We start from the raw sequence: 15,465 nt of genomic DNA on the forward strand, positions 1-15,465 counted from the left end.
AATTCATATGATATTGTACAACTGCTATTCCATTCATAATGTAACCTAGTGTAAGCTAATGTATCATACTAAATGGAAGATGGAAGGGGAACAGATTTACATACCAAATCTTACAAATTGCCATGAGGCCATGTGGAAATGTTTCATGTGATCCATATGCAGCAGTAGATTTTTTACATCCCCAAAAATATGCCCATATTTTATGACTTGTAATATCTTTATGTACACTGTATATTACACTTTGTAATATCTCTTTGGAAAGAACAGCAATTCCAATTTGAGGATTTAAAAATGGTTTGTGAACTAGAAACCATTGAAACATATCAATAGGACTACAAAGGGTGGTTAGCTTTTAGTAATAATATATGGAACCTAAGAGTTCTTTTCCATTTCAGTGTTGATTCCAGACCATTCCACAAGGCAACTCAGAAGCTTGCACTTTCTTTGGATATGAAAAGGTCGAAGTTCTGTCTGATATGCAAAGATAGTTGACAATGTTTCTGAATAAATATTGATATCGTGGGTTACATTCTTCTTTTGTAAGACAGATAAGATGAGTTTGTTTGGATTATTTAACTGTGGCACTAGAAAAACAACAAGATACGGTCAAGACAGATGAAACACTTTAGGGAAATACCTCTGTAAGCGATGACATTTTCAATAGATCTTTGCGAAGTTTGGCCATGTCCCTATTATGTACAACTGACAATGGCAAACAATATGTCCACCACTGTCTAATCGTTCATCTCAGAGATTTATGCCATACGTATTTGGTGGGTAGAGTTGTCATGTGATGTAATGCTTTCTCTTGGGCTGATAAACGTCTACATTCATCGTCGTCCTCAAACCTTTTGTTACCTTTTGAGATTTGGGACAGTCTGGCAATCTCTGACAGAGAGGCACAAACATATAGCAACATTTGGTTGGGTTTTTTATGCTGTAAAACAATTATCCCCTGGCGGAGTTGTCATGGCAACAGTTAGCTGAGTTCTCATGTCCTAGTACACCATGTCATTTCTCTGCATAAGTTGGCGCAGATACAACTACATGCATTCTACTATCTTAATTTCAGGAATGAATGCAAAGTGAAGCATGTTATTGTAGATGGTAAGGGGGATTCAGTGTGCATTAAAGGCTTCTTTTACAGACTGGCTTGAGTATTTCCATGGTAACAGCTCATGACAAGCTTTCGCTCTCAAATAGACAAGTACTGTAGCCTAGTGACACTTATCTCCAAACCCCCAAGTGCTGATATTCTTTATGAGGTGCATATCATTTTAGGCTACATTTCCCCCAAAAATGTGACATAGGAATTTGACAGCCTGTCGAAATGGTTTAGGTTTTAGACTAAGGATCTGACTAGAGAGCAGGCTTTTCATATGGATTTTCAGATGTTCTCTATGGATACTTAATCACATTTCTGGCCTTGGCAATTATCTAATGTGTAGTTTGAAGTAAGGGCCACTCATACTGGGAACAACGTCAAAGTGTTTGGCCTGGAAAGAACTCCTGTAAAGATGAACATGACCAGAAAATTACAATCCAACCAGAAGAAAAGTAAACTTGGGCCCGGCTGCTAACAAACAATATATTATTTCTCTCAATTTAGAGGAAAGGGGGAATGTTGCTTTTTCCTTCAAAGTTTCGCATTGTTCATGCTTACTTACTTGCCATTGCTGGCTGACCAATAAACTAATGGTCTGTCTTGTAATGTCTTGGGATATATGGTAGTGAGCTGATGGAGGCAATGCTCGGATGCCTATACTCTGCTCTGGAGGACAGAAAATACCAACAGATATCATTCAGCATATGAATGTGCACTCCCAATGTAATTTTCCCTTTTACAGTCTGCATGGCCCCATGGGGGCCTTAAGGAGATCTCGTCCATGTGTGCTGTGGTGGATTCACAGTGTCATTGTGTTGGCTGGTTTTCAGGTGTCTTATCTTAATGCAAGTTTATGTGCTATTGTTGTACTCAGAGATGATACCCAAGGGAAATGTTGAGAGAACAAAGGCACCATGTTAGCTACAAGGCTTTGGAAAACTAATCTCAGCTCTTAATTGTAAAATATAATTTGTCTCAATGGCTTACCTGGCTAGCTGAATAAAGGTTCAACATTTTAGTGTGACTGTTTTCTTCACGACAACTAACCTTGGGGGCACTTGATACAGTGATAAACACCTGAATTTACACCATTGTTAAAGACACACACACACAAATCTACACCCCCCCCCCTCACTGCCACACTCACTGACATTTGAAACAGAAAAGTTTTTTGAGTTTTATCGTACATACAGGACACACCTGGTATACTCTGTCCAAATAAATGTTTATTTGTAAGGTCCTTCTTGACAATGCAACAACAATAATAAATAATAAAAGTTAAGAATAAAAAATCCAATAGGCATCAAACATGAGGCCTACTGTGAGTCATCGCAACCTGTTGACAATGTAAATCAGTGGTATTCAAAGTTAGGGTCGCAGTGAGGTCACCCCCCAAAAATTTAAATGTAGATTACAGTTTATTGTACTGGACAATACACAAATTGCTGAGAAAGATCATTTGAAAAATAAAGTGTTATTGAGTCAATGTACTTAGTGGTTTGTTTTCATCTAGAAAATGCAATGAATTGAAGGTTATTTGTTGATGTAAAAATCACATTTTTCCCGATTTTAAGGTTGTCATAAGATTTGTGGTGGTGTGGGGTCACACGAAATTCTTGGAGAAAAAATTGGGTCCCCAGAAATCCGGGCATAAAAATTGGGTTCCCAAGGGCCACCCGGGTGGCCAGTGGTTAAGGGTGCTGTACTGCAGTGCCAGCTGTGACATCAGAGACTCTGGGTTCGCGCCCAGGCTCTGTCGTAACCGGCCGCGAGCGGGAGGTCTGTGGGGCGACGCACAATTGGCCTAGCGTCGTCTGAGTTAGGGAGGGCTTGGCCGGTAGGGATATCATTGTCTCATCGCGCACCAGTGACTCCTGTGGCAGGCTGGGCAAAGTGCGCGCTAATCAAGGTTGCCAGGTGCACAGTGTTTCCTCCGACACATTGATGCAGCTGGCTTCTGGGTTGGATGCGCGCTGTATTAAGAAGCAGTGCGGCTAGGTTGGGTTGTGTATCGGAGGATGCATGACTTTCAACCTTCGTCTCTCCCGAGCCGTAGGGGAGTAGTAGTGATGAGACAAGATAGTAGCTACTGAAAACAATTGGATACCATGAAATTGGGGAGAAAAAGGGTAAAAATTCAACAAAAAAATTATAATAATTGGGTTCCTGCTGAACAACTTTGAATAACACTGGTGTAAATGATAGACAACACATAATGATGACTGGGATGGAAGAAGGGTTAACAATATCAACTGCTCATCAATCTGAAGATATATGACTTCTGTTTGGGTGGGCAGTGGTGTGCCACCATCTGCTGGACAAAAAGTCTCCAGACTTGTTGGTTTAAAGTAATGTTTTTAACGTTTATAGGCCAAAACCTTGATGGGGAAAAAAGGGTTCCAAAAGGAACCCTTCTACTGTAGGTGAGAAGTAGATTTCATTTTCCTTTTCTACATGCCACTTCCAAATATCCATCTCCTTCCGGATGTCACTCCTGCAGATGGCGCTGGCATTGTCCAGAGCGTCGAGGGAGATGGACTCGTTATCTGGGAAGATGGATTTTCCATGTCCAGGGAGGAATACAGAGATTCAATCTTTCATCGGAGTGTAGGCTCTGATTTATGAATGCAGATGGCCAGGGCCCCTTGACTATTCATATTGGCTACCTGCCCATAGAGGTAGTGTGTGTGTGTGTGTTACATTTACGTATATATGTGTGTGTTTGTGTGCATTCCTTGCTTGTTTAGGCCTACACTTTTATTATTTTTTTTAAAAGGCACGCAAATCACTGCTAATAATCCTAAATCTGCCAACATCTCTCACACCTTTCTCTTTTACTCTTACATTTATAAATTTTTCAATATACCTGTAGCCCTTCTTTGTTTTTCCAAGCTTAGCACCGAGCATCCTCCCTCCTGATAGCAGTTGACATATGGCCGGTTTGGAGGCAGTTCTATGAGCCAGGACGGAGCATAAGGCCAATGCTTGGCAGGGAGTTGGTATTGACACTGTTACCACGGATGGTGGGCAAGAATTCTCTTCATGGTTTCATGCCTCTTTCAATGTTCGCCTTTATAAAATATTTCCTATGGAGAAGACCATTGATTTACTTCAACATGATCTAATTAATCTACTGTGGGTTAGAAGTTGCGGCATGTTCCGTGGGATTGTTTTCATACAAAAACAGTCTACGCCTCCAGCCGTCTGTGTGCTTATATTCTAACACATTGTGGATTTGTTGTCATTATATGCTGATATACCGTTAGTATTACTGCATGCATTACAATTTCCTATTGTGGTTGATTAGAAATGTCGTGGGGTCTACTACATTGTTGAAGAGTCTACGACATTCTTCTGAAAATAATGAAAAAATGTGAATGTATCAATTTTCCACTAGCTATATGTGTGTTGCTGGTGCCGAGGGTATTACGGTAATACAAGTTAATGCTGAGGTTTGAAATATCAGTCCCGTTTTAATCAGATTATTGAAGTGATATCATCACTTCTTGTTTTCTGTAACATCCCCAACAGCTCAGTTTACATTCTAACAACTTTGTCACAAGAAACTAAGTCTGATACTCCCTGGACCTCCTAAGCACAAGGCACTACTTCCTCCTACTACGGTGTCTACCATTTAACCTGGGAACACATCCGTCCAGGGAGAGAGACACATATTGACGTTCTGCTATTAAAGCACTGTGTTCAGTTGGGTCTTTTCCTCCAGTGGCTCCATCGTCTCCCTCCTACCTAGCTACCCAACACCCAGCTAGAATCTTTAGGAACGCTTCACAGAGCTGTCTTCCTCTCTCAGCCGGATCAAACGCCCCATGATGTTCAACCTAACAACACCTTCTCGTTTATTAATGGGGGACATTATTCATCTCTGTGTTGAAGGCTCCATGCTGACAGCCAATGCTGTCTGGCGCCCCAAAATGGCCATGTCAATTCAAACACAAAGGATTCGATTTTTGGAGAGGTTAAGGGGAAAGTTTTGTAAAATCCTATTGTCTTGTTTTGTTTGTCACTGTAGTGGAAAATTGTCTTTTGCATGTTATCGTAGTCACACTATGGCAAATTAACCATTTCAGCCTGTGAAGATAAATCTTTCAGAAAAATCATTAAAACACCGTTTTGCATACAGGAGCAAATAGAATCCTGCCCTTATTACAAACACTGAACCTGCAGTATCTCCCTATTAATGTTCCCTTCTAAAGCTACGTGTGGGCGCTCAGCTCCCCGGGACTGCCACGCAGAAGAAATGTCAGCCCGCGCAGAGAAGCACAAGATTGAAATTCACTCCACTTTCTAGTTTTCCCCTTTAGCTAACAGTATCAATGTGTCCCTATACTGTGTGAATTGAGATCAAATCAATGTAATATTAGTCACTTTCAATGCAACATACCAAAACAAAACAAATTATGCAAGATATTTTATTGTAGGAAGAGCACATTGGAGTATGATTCTATTGCCTTGAAAGGCAGGACCCACACTCAACACAGACCGGCACCATAACCAATTCAAGCTGCAGATAGACCATTGCCATATATGGATCTGTACCATTCACTTTGAACTGGACTGTGTTTACAGCATGAGTGGTCATGAGTAAATGTGCTTGTTTTGAGATCAAAGCAAGAGCTGCATGTATCCAGGTGTGTATATTTGTTCATATTCGTTGCTAGTAAGTGAGTTATAGCTAGTCAGCTATGGGGGAGTGGTTGCTTCTTACAAGAGCACAGAACTTGTGCATTTCTAACCATCTTTGAAAAGCAAGTCAGACAAAGAGCTTTTTTTCTGTACGGAGCAGTGTTGTATTTTGAGACAGGTTTGAATACGCTAAGTAGCCAATAGGCAGAGGGTAGTATAATTTGTCTGATTCTCTTTAATAATGGTATAGGAATAGTAATGCATTTTATTTTGCAAAGTGGTTTCTTGCAAGAAACAACACAACAATTTCAGTCACCTCCTTGTCTGAAGGACAAACAGGTTAACGTAAATCCCTACGTATTTTCTTTCCAAAAGTCTCATAGAATGTACACCTACATTGAATACCACATACCTGGTTAAATAAAGGTGAAAAAAAATATTGGCTGCTACTATAGGTTGAATGATAAAACAACTATTTCCATGTTGAAATGTTATGGGATGCATTTTTTCAATGTTTTCTTTGTTTTAAGGTAGGCCACTCTGATAGGCTTACATTATGATCAAATAGCCACAATAGCCTACATGGCCACTGTTAAAACTAACTTAAAGCGGGTACAGCCTCAGTGTTCACAGTAAACTCATGCCAGAAGTTACATATTTTCACTACACTCAAGTTTTGCACTCAGCAGACCTGAAATTTGCTCAGGGACGAAAACAATTAGAGGGAACATTGCTCCCTATCAGACCCGACACAGTAATATCTACCTACACACGGTATTAGCATACACATTCTTATCACAAATGAACAACTACTGCAAGCCATGTTCACCTTAATATTACCTTTGGAATTATGGAATATACATATCAATTCCAAACCCCTCCTACACAAACATACTACCTGCACCGCACGTTCACTTCATAACACAAGACGACAATGACAATGCAGATCATCAAGCTGCAAACTTATGAAAACACTTTTTGGGGGAACATGGCATTGCTAGATTGCCGTGGTTCCAAATGACCCTCTACGTTGTCCCCGCCGGCGTGTGATGAATAGCCATGGCGTGCTGCTGCATTGGGCTGTAATAAGGCTTACAATGTCTCCAGCACTCATCTATTGGCCCTTCTGATCTATCAGCTCCGTCGGAGGTGTCAAGACCTATTAATCAACAGGCCCTCAGGGCTGGACTGGATGTTTTGTTTTCGCTCATTGCTTCAGATAAACTGTACCTATCTTCTCTCCATAATGGTTTACTGAATACTTGTTTTTGGTACACTCTGTTTTCTCCACAAAGCGATCTGATAGGAGGGACAAGTTCGAATGGGATGCTCATAAACATCCTCGAGGTGAAACGTGGTTTTCTAAATATTGTATGTACTGCAATGAAGGTTCCTTTTGTTGATTGTTTGTGGAATGAATAAGTTATTAATTAATTGAGAAATAAATAAGTGTGTAAATGCCAAATAGCACAATCCAAGGGGATACTACAAAAGCTAAAAAGAGACCCATCAACTTCAATATGCAATTTTAAAATCTCTTAAAGTACCTAAATATTTCAATTGGAATACATTTTGTGCATAATTAAGCTTTCCCAGTGACAAAGAAAACAGTCAAGCTTGGACAGACAGCGTAGACAGATGAGATAGCTAGAGAGCGTGTTATTCACAGCTCAACACTGCTGGGAGTGTTCAGAACAATAGCTTTGAAGCTACCTTGTCCCAGGGAAGGGGACAGAACAGACTGTGGAGACAGGTGCTGCTCAGTAGTGCTTCTCTTCTAAACGACTGCCCACACTGAGTTCCCTACAGTCCTCTCTTTCACTCTCGCTCCATCTCTACTCTCATCTCTTTCTCTCTCTCATTCTCTCTCTCTCTCTCTCTCTCTCTCTCTCTCTCTCTCTCTCTCTCTCTCTCTCTCTCTCTCTCTCTCTCTCTCTCTCTCTCTCTCTCTCTCTCTCTCTCTCTCTCTCTCTCTCTCTCTATCACCTCTACCTCTCCACCACTCTCTCTCTCTCTCTCTCCCTCTATAACCTCTACCCCTCCACCTCTCCCTCTTTATCACCTCTCTTTCTTTGTCTCTCTCTCTCTCTCTCTCTCTCTCTCTCTCTCTCTCTCTCTCTCTCTCTCTCTCTCTCTCTCTCTCTCTCTCTCTCTCAATTTCAATTAAATCCAAATGACTTTATTGGCATGGTAAACATGTTTACATTGCCAAAGCGAGTGAAGTAGATAATAAACAAAAGTTAAATAAACAATACAAAATTAACAGTAAATATTACACACACAAATGTTGAGAAGGAATAGAAACATTGCAAATGTCATACTATGGCTATATACAGAGTTGTAACGATGTGCAAATAGATAAAGTACCAAAGTGAAAATAAATAAACATACAGTTGAAGTCGGAAGTTCACATACACTTAGGTTGGAGTCATTTTTCAACCACTTTATTAAAATATCGTCATGAACACTTACCACGCTGCATCTTGGTCCGATCCTTACTCCTCTTCAGACGAAGAGGAGATCTGCCGTTACACTCTCTCTCTCTATATATACTGTATATATACAGTATATATAACCTCTATACCTGAAGAAAGTTAAGTGGTGGAGTTCCTCTAGAGTACTGAATTTCCTAGCTTTTTCCCCTTTCTCCTGTACCTTTGATCCCTTGCAGTCTTTGCAATCATCTCTGTCATTATACGGTCGGATGGGTAAAGATTGCTGGTGGCGAACAGGGGGAGAGAGCATGTGTGTGTGTGTGTCTGTCCACTCTGACCGCATGATGTTTCCTATTCGTATTTGTGATGGGAATTGTTCTAATGCATTGCCTAAATGTTACAAATTGAATACCGTATAGCAAAATATCTTCGATTCTCTGGGATCTAATCCTAACCCAATGAATATTACGGTGGGTATTACAGAACTGGCTCATCAATGATCCCTGTCCCCACCCTAAAGTCATTGTTAACTAATCAAGTCGTTTTACTTGTTGAAACTCCAGTGTAATGCAATAGGCTCTCAAAACAAACACTGGACTAGAGATCTTTTGACATTTTGTCACAAACAACAGAAACCTACCTGTTCATAATAAGGAGCCCCCGCCTTGGATTTCAGCCTTTGTACATGAGAGATAGCTTTTGGGCAACACTTCCCATCTGTAGTATTTCTACCTATATGGAGTGTGTATCTGTTAAAGGAATACTAAATTCTCTGTATTATTTCCCAATCAGAATTCATTACTCTGTCAATGCATTCGAAGGGTTTGTAAGACCCTATATTTTTATAAGAATGGACAGAGCCCCGGTCTTAAAAGTCAGGTAACAGCGTTTAATTCAAGAGAGTACTGGTACATACACATTTTTCCACAGGTTATAAACTGAAAATGACGTCAGCGTTTTCTAAATGTTCTATCTCTTCACGACACTAGTAGAGAGGCCCTATAGTTCTCGAGCCTTCCCTCCTCGCCTGAAGCCAAGGTCAGTCGTTGTAAATCAGCATTCCAGACAGTCTGGAGATAGTCCGTCCCTGCCATCTGGAGATAGTTCATTCATTTGTACCAAGGAACAGACCGTCATTGTTACTAAACTCCTGACTATATTATATATAATTGGGAATGGGAGCAAGAGAGAAAATTCATATATGTACAGTATATAATAGCATTTGGACTAGTCAGTCCTGATTGAAATGTATACATAATTAGTCATCATTGATAAAAATGCATATCATTGATAAAATATCATACTTAATATGACAGCCATATATGTTATGATGTTGTTTTATTGAATGAAAAAGCTTTTGTCCCCAGTATGCCAGATATGCCAGATATGCCAGATATGGCTTAATCATATTAATATTGTAAACACTGCCCAGGGAGCAAAAAATATGTGCTTGTAGTTTAAATAATTCAGCTTCACAGCTTCCAAGAAAATATAATTTCTCGTTACCTTAGGACCTGTGTCCTCTCGTTCTCTGTGGCCAAAGTGAGTCAGACATTTAAACGTGTTAACCCTCGCAACGGCTGCCGGCCCAGACAGCATCCCTGGCCGTGTCCTCAGAGCATGTGCAGACCAGCTTGCTGGAGTGTTCACGAACATATTCAATCTCTCCCTATCTCAGTCTGTGGTTCCCACTTACTTCAAGATGTCCAAGATTACTTTCTTGGGTACAGGAACAAAAGTAACCGAACTAAATAACTAGCGCACCGTAGCACTCACTTCTGTCATCAAGACTTGATTTGAGAGGCTGGTGAAGGATAATATCACCACCACCTTAATCGACGCTCTAGACCCACTACATTTTGCATACTGCCCCAACAGATCAATGGATGATGCAATCGCCATCGCACTGCACACTTCCCTATCCCATCTGGACAAGAGAGATACTGTACCTATGTAAGAATGCTGTTCATTGACTACAGCTCAGCCTTCAACACCATAGTACCCCCCAAGCTCATCATTAAGCTCAGATCCCTGGGTCTGAATCCCACCCTGTGCAACTGGGTCCTGTACTTCCTGACCGGCCGACCCCAGGTGGTGAAAGAAGGTAGGCATCAACACCTCCGCTAAGCTGATCCTCACACAGGGGCCCCACAAGGGTGCGTGCTCAGCCCCCTCCTGTACTTACTGTTCACCCATGACTGTGTGGCCACTAAGTCTCCAACTCAATCATCAAGTTTGCAGATGACACAACAGTGGAAGGCCTGATTACCAACAATGATGAGACAGCCGACAGGGAGTAGTTGAGAGCCTGCCGGAGTGGTGCCAGGAAAATAACCTCTCCCTCAACGAAACGAAGGAGCTAATCGTGGACTTCAGGAGACAACCTCAGGAGGCTGAAGAAATTTGACTTGGCCCTTAAGACCATCACAAATTTCTACAGGTGCACCATTGAGAGCGTCCTTACCGGCTGTTTCACTGCATTCCTTCCAGGATATCTTCTGCTCCCGATGCTCCCGAAGGCCAAGAAGGACCTCAGCCACCCGAGCCACGGCCTGTTCACCCTGCTACCATCTAGAAGGCGGCGACTGTAAATGTGTATCAAAGATGGGACTGAGACAAAATCTGCATTTATCTCCAGGCCATTAAATAATCACCACTAGCCGGCCTCCGCCCTGTACCATGCAATTGCATTCTACCACCTGGTACTCTACCCTGCACCTTAGACTGCTGACCTTAATACATAGTCATTGAACACTGGTCACTTTAATAATGTTCACATATCTTGCATTACTCATCTCATATATATGTACTGTATTTTATACTGTCTATTGCATCTTAGCCTTTGCCGCTCTGACATTGCTCATCCATATATTTATATTGATATATTCTTATTCAATTCCTTTACTTAGATTTGTGTGTATTAGGTATTTGCTGTGGAAATGTTAGATATTACTTGTTAGTGTAACGGATGTTGTCGGGAGAAGGGGTGGACCAAAGCGCAGCATGGTATATGTTCATGTTATTTCTATTCAAACTGAACACAAAACAAAATAACAAAGAGAATGAACGAAAATGAAACAGTCATGTCAGGTACAGAAACACAAAACAGAAAACAACAGTTAGATATTGCTGCACTGTCGGAACTAGAAGCACAAGCATTTCGCTACACTCGCAATAACATCTGCTAACCATTTATACAGTATGTAACCAATACGAGTTGATGTTGATGTTCGCATACTGTTTTACCCATTTACATTTACATTTACTGTTTCAAATATTTTTATTAAACACACACAAGAATGGTGTATAGGTATACATGACAGGTATACAATTCTTATCTAAACATAAAAGAGCATACAGGAACAACAAGACCCAGAGTTCTGGGTGCAGAACAAATAATACAGAACACGACATACAAAACAAGGACACGTAGAAAGAAAGAGGGAAGATGTCCCCCCCTATCCCCCATTCCCCCCCCCCCCCCCCCTCCCAACTGCTCGGGTGGTAGGGCCAGCACACGCTGCCCAAAGGTAGATAAAAAATTTACCATTGAGAGTGCGTTAATAAGTACAAATTCACAGCGCCGACTCGTCCAAGTAGGAGAGGAAAGGCTGCCAGATTTTATCAAATGTTGATAATTTATTGTTCAGAATATATCTAATTCTTTCTAAGTGTACAGTGTTTGCCAATTCATTGAGCCATAATTTGGTAGAGGGCGCTTCCTTCCTTTTCCAAAACAACAAGATTAGTTTTTTTGCCGAGATGAGACCATACGAGATTAGTTGTTTTTGGGGGTTGGTTAATCTGTTTAGGGACTCAGATACTCCCAGGATTATCAGAAGCGGGTCTGGATCTATTGAAGTCTCCAAAACTTCAGAGAGGATCCTAAAAATTCCACACCAATAACCATGCAAGCTAGAGCATAGGGCAAAGCAGTGGAGTAGTGTACCCTGCGTGGCCTGACATTTATCACATGTAGGGGATGTAGTATCAGGAAATATCCTATGCAGTTTAGTTTTGGAATAGTGTAATCTGTGTAATACCTTGAATTGTATGAGACGATGTCTGGAATTAATGGAGCATGTGTGGATATACTCCAAGCTCTCTTCCCAGTCTGCCACTGAGATGTCAGTCCCTAGTTCTTCCTCCCATTTTGCCTTGATGGCATCAGTAGAAGGTGTGCTAACAGATTGAAAAGCATCATATAGACGCGATATCAGTTTATCTGAGGTGGGGCATATTTTTATGCATCCGTCAAACATGGAAGGTTTAGCATTCTCAAATGTTGGGAGGTGTTTTCTAACGTAGTCTCTAATTTGTAGGTATCTGAAAAAATTACTTCTGGGAAGATGATAAGTTTCCCTCAGCAGCTCAAAGGAAGCAAAGGTCCCTTCTATGTATAAATCCCCTATGGTGCTTATCCCCAACTCTCCCCATCGCTCAAAGGTGTTATCAAGGTTAGAAGGGGCAAAGGAGGGATTCCTGGCGATAGGGAGCATGAATGACATTGGTCTGAGCTCAAAGTGGACTTTAATTTGCTTCCAGATTCGGACTGTGCTATGTATTATAGGATTGTTACAATAAAGTGACATCTCCAGATTGACAGGCGACAAAATCACAGCGCCAATAGAGAAGGGGTGACACTCCTCCCGCTCCATACTAAGCCAGCTGGATGCCGGGAGTACGTCATCCAACAGAAACGTAACAATGCGGAGGTTAGCGGCCCAGTAATAAAATATAAAATCTTGGATTTACAGAGATGTTTTTTACCTATCCTGTGTGTTTTATAATCCCAGATGAAAGGATTGATAATTGAGTCCAGTTGTTTATGAAAGGATTTAGGTATGAATACTGGGATGTTCTGATATAGGTAGAGCAGTTGTGGGAGGAAGACCATTTTAATGGCATTAATTCTTCCGAGCAGAGAAATTGGGAGAGTTCTCCAAAATAGTATGTTTGCTTTGAGTTTTTGTATCAGAGAGGGGAAATTCTCTTTAAATAGTAAGGAGTATTGTTTGGTAACTACAATTCCTAGGTAGGTAAATTTTTCTGAAGATAACTTAAATGGGAGATGTTCTAGCCAGGAGGTATTTTGCGACCGTATGGGCATTAATTCACTCTTGTTCCAATTTATTCTGTATCCCGAGAAGGTACCAAACAAATTGATCACATCAAGAATAGCTGGGATACTAGCCTGGGGTTCTGTTACATAGAGGAGGATGTCATCTGCGTATAGGGAGATCTTATTTAGAGTATCTTTAGTATTATAGCCGTGTATTGCTGCATGAGATCTAATCGTCTGAGCGAGCGGTTCGATAATTAGGGCGAAGAGCAAAGGCGACAGCGCACAACCCTGCCTTGTCCCCCTGTTGAGGTTAAATCGGGGCGACAATGATTGGTTAGTGAGTATTCTGGCACAGGGGTTCCTATATAAAAGCTGGATCCAATTTATGAACCCATCTCCAATATTAAATTTCTGTAGGACCTTGAATAGATAGGGCCACTCAACTTGGTCAAAGGCCTTTTCGGCGTCAAGAGATATGACGGCAAGGTCCACGTTGGGTAACCTCTGAGAGTACATAATATTGAAGAGGCGCCTGAGATTGAAGAATGAGTTTCTGTTAGGGATAAAGCCGGTCTGATCCGAATGGACCAATTTGCCAATTAAAGTGCTAAGCCTGTTAGCCAGAGTTTTTGCTAAAATCTTTTGGTCTGTATTAAGGAGAGATATTGGTCTGTATGACCCTACCTCTTCTGGATCTTTACCCTTCTTATGTATAACTGTAATGAACGCTTCATCCAAAGTAGAAGGGAGAGCTCCATCCTCATTGGCCTGAATCAACATTTTGTGCAGATAGGGGAGAGCGTGTTGCTGAATGTTTTATAGAATTCACCAGGGTATCCATCTGGGCCCGGGGTCTTGCCACTCTTTAGAGATTTAATTGTTTCTCGGATTTCATCAAGAGATATTTCCTTATTCAGGAAGTTGGAATCTTCCTGGTTCAGGGCAGGAAGATTACAGTCCTCCAAAAATGTTTGCATAATTAAGGGGTTAGGATCCGCTTTAGATGTATATAGAGTCTCATAAAACTGCCGGAATCTGTCATTGATGTCTTTGGGGGAAGAGAGTAATTCCCCAGATGCAGATTTAACCCTGTGAATCATTCGGTCACTCACATTTTTTCGAAGTTGTCTGGCGAGTAATTTGTGTGGTTTGTCACCAAACTCAAAATATTTTTGCTTGGCATAGAGAAAAGATTTAGCGATTTTAGCTGAGAGAATCTGATTATATTCAAATTTTAAAGAGGTAATTTTTTTATGTTTCTCCATAGATGGGTGGCTAGCATTCTCCCTATCCAGTAAGTGAATTTGTCCCTCTAGTTCTTCCAGTTTTCCTCTGTTTTGCCTACTCCTGGCAGCCTGAAAGGAGATGATACAGCCTCTCAGATAAGCCTTCAGTGTTTCCCACAATAATGCTGGGGAGGTCTCTGTGTTGTCGTTGGTATCAAAGAAAAATTTAATTTGGTCTTTAAGATATTCACAGAATGTTGGTTCTGTGAGGAGCTGAGGATTCAACCTCCAGACCCTCTCGTTTGGTACAATGTCACCCAATCTCAGGGAGAAGGTGAGTGGACTGTGGTCCGAGATTATAATATCATGATACCTCACATTACAGGTATAGGGGAGTAGTCTAGCATCCAACAAAAAGTAGTCAATTCGAGTGTAAACCTTGTGAACATGAGAGTAAAAGGAGTATTCCCTACCCGTAGGGTTAGCGATCCTCCATATATCAAATAAGTTTGAATTTTTTATGTAGGTATTCAAGAATTCGCTTGAATAGGAGGTAGGGGTTCGCCGGGTAGAGGATCTATCCAAATATTGGTCTAGCACACAGTTAAGGTCCCCTCCAATGACCAGGTTAGTATGGGAGATATCTGGAATCAGGGCAAGGACTCTTTTGAAAAAAGAGGGGTTGTCAATGTTTGGCCCATAGATATTTAGTAGAGTTACTGAGGTAGAGTGGATTTCTCCTATTGCGATCACATACCGACCCTCTTTATCCGCAATAGTGGTTTTATGTAGAAAGGGAATTCCTTTCCGTACCAGAATCGCTGTGCCTCTCGTTTTGGCAGAGAAGTTAGAGTGATACACTTGCCCCACCCACCTACACCTAAGTCTGCTATGAGAGTTATTCTTCAGATGGGTTTCTTGCAAAAATATAATATCAGACGAGAGTGCTTTCAAGTGGGCTAGGACCTTGCCCTCTTAATTGGTTCGTTT

The sequence above is a fragment of the Oncorhynchus gorbuscha genome, linkage group LG13 (genome assembly GCF_021184085.1).
Source record: "Oncorhynchus gorbuscha isolate QuinsamMale2020 ecotype Even-year linkage group LG13, OgorEven_v1.0, whole genome shotgun sequence".
In the NCBI taxonomy this organism is placed as follows: Eukaryota; Metazoa; Chordata; class Actinopteri; order Salmoniformes; family Salmonidae; genus Oncorhynchus; species Oncorhynchus gorbuscha.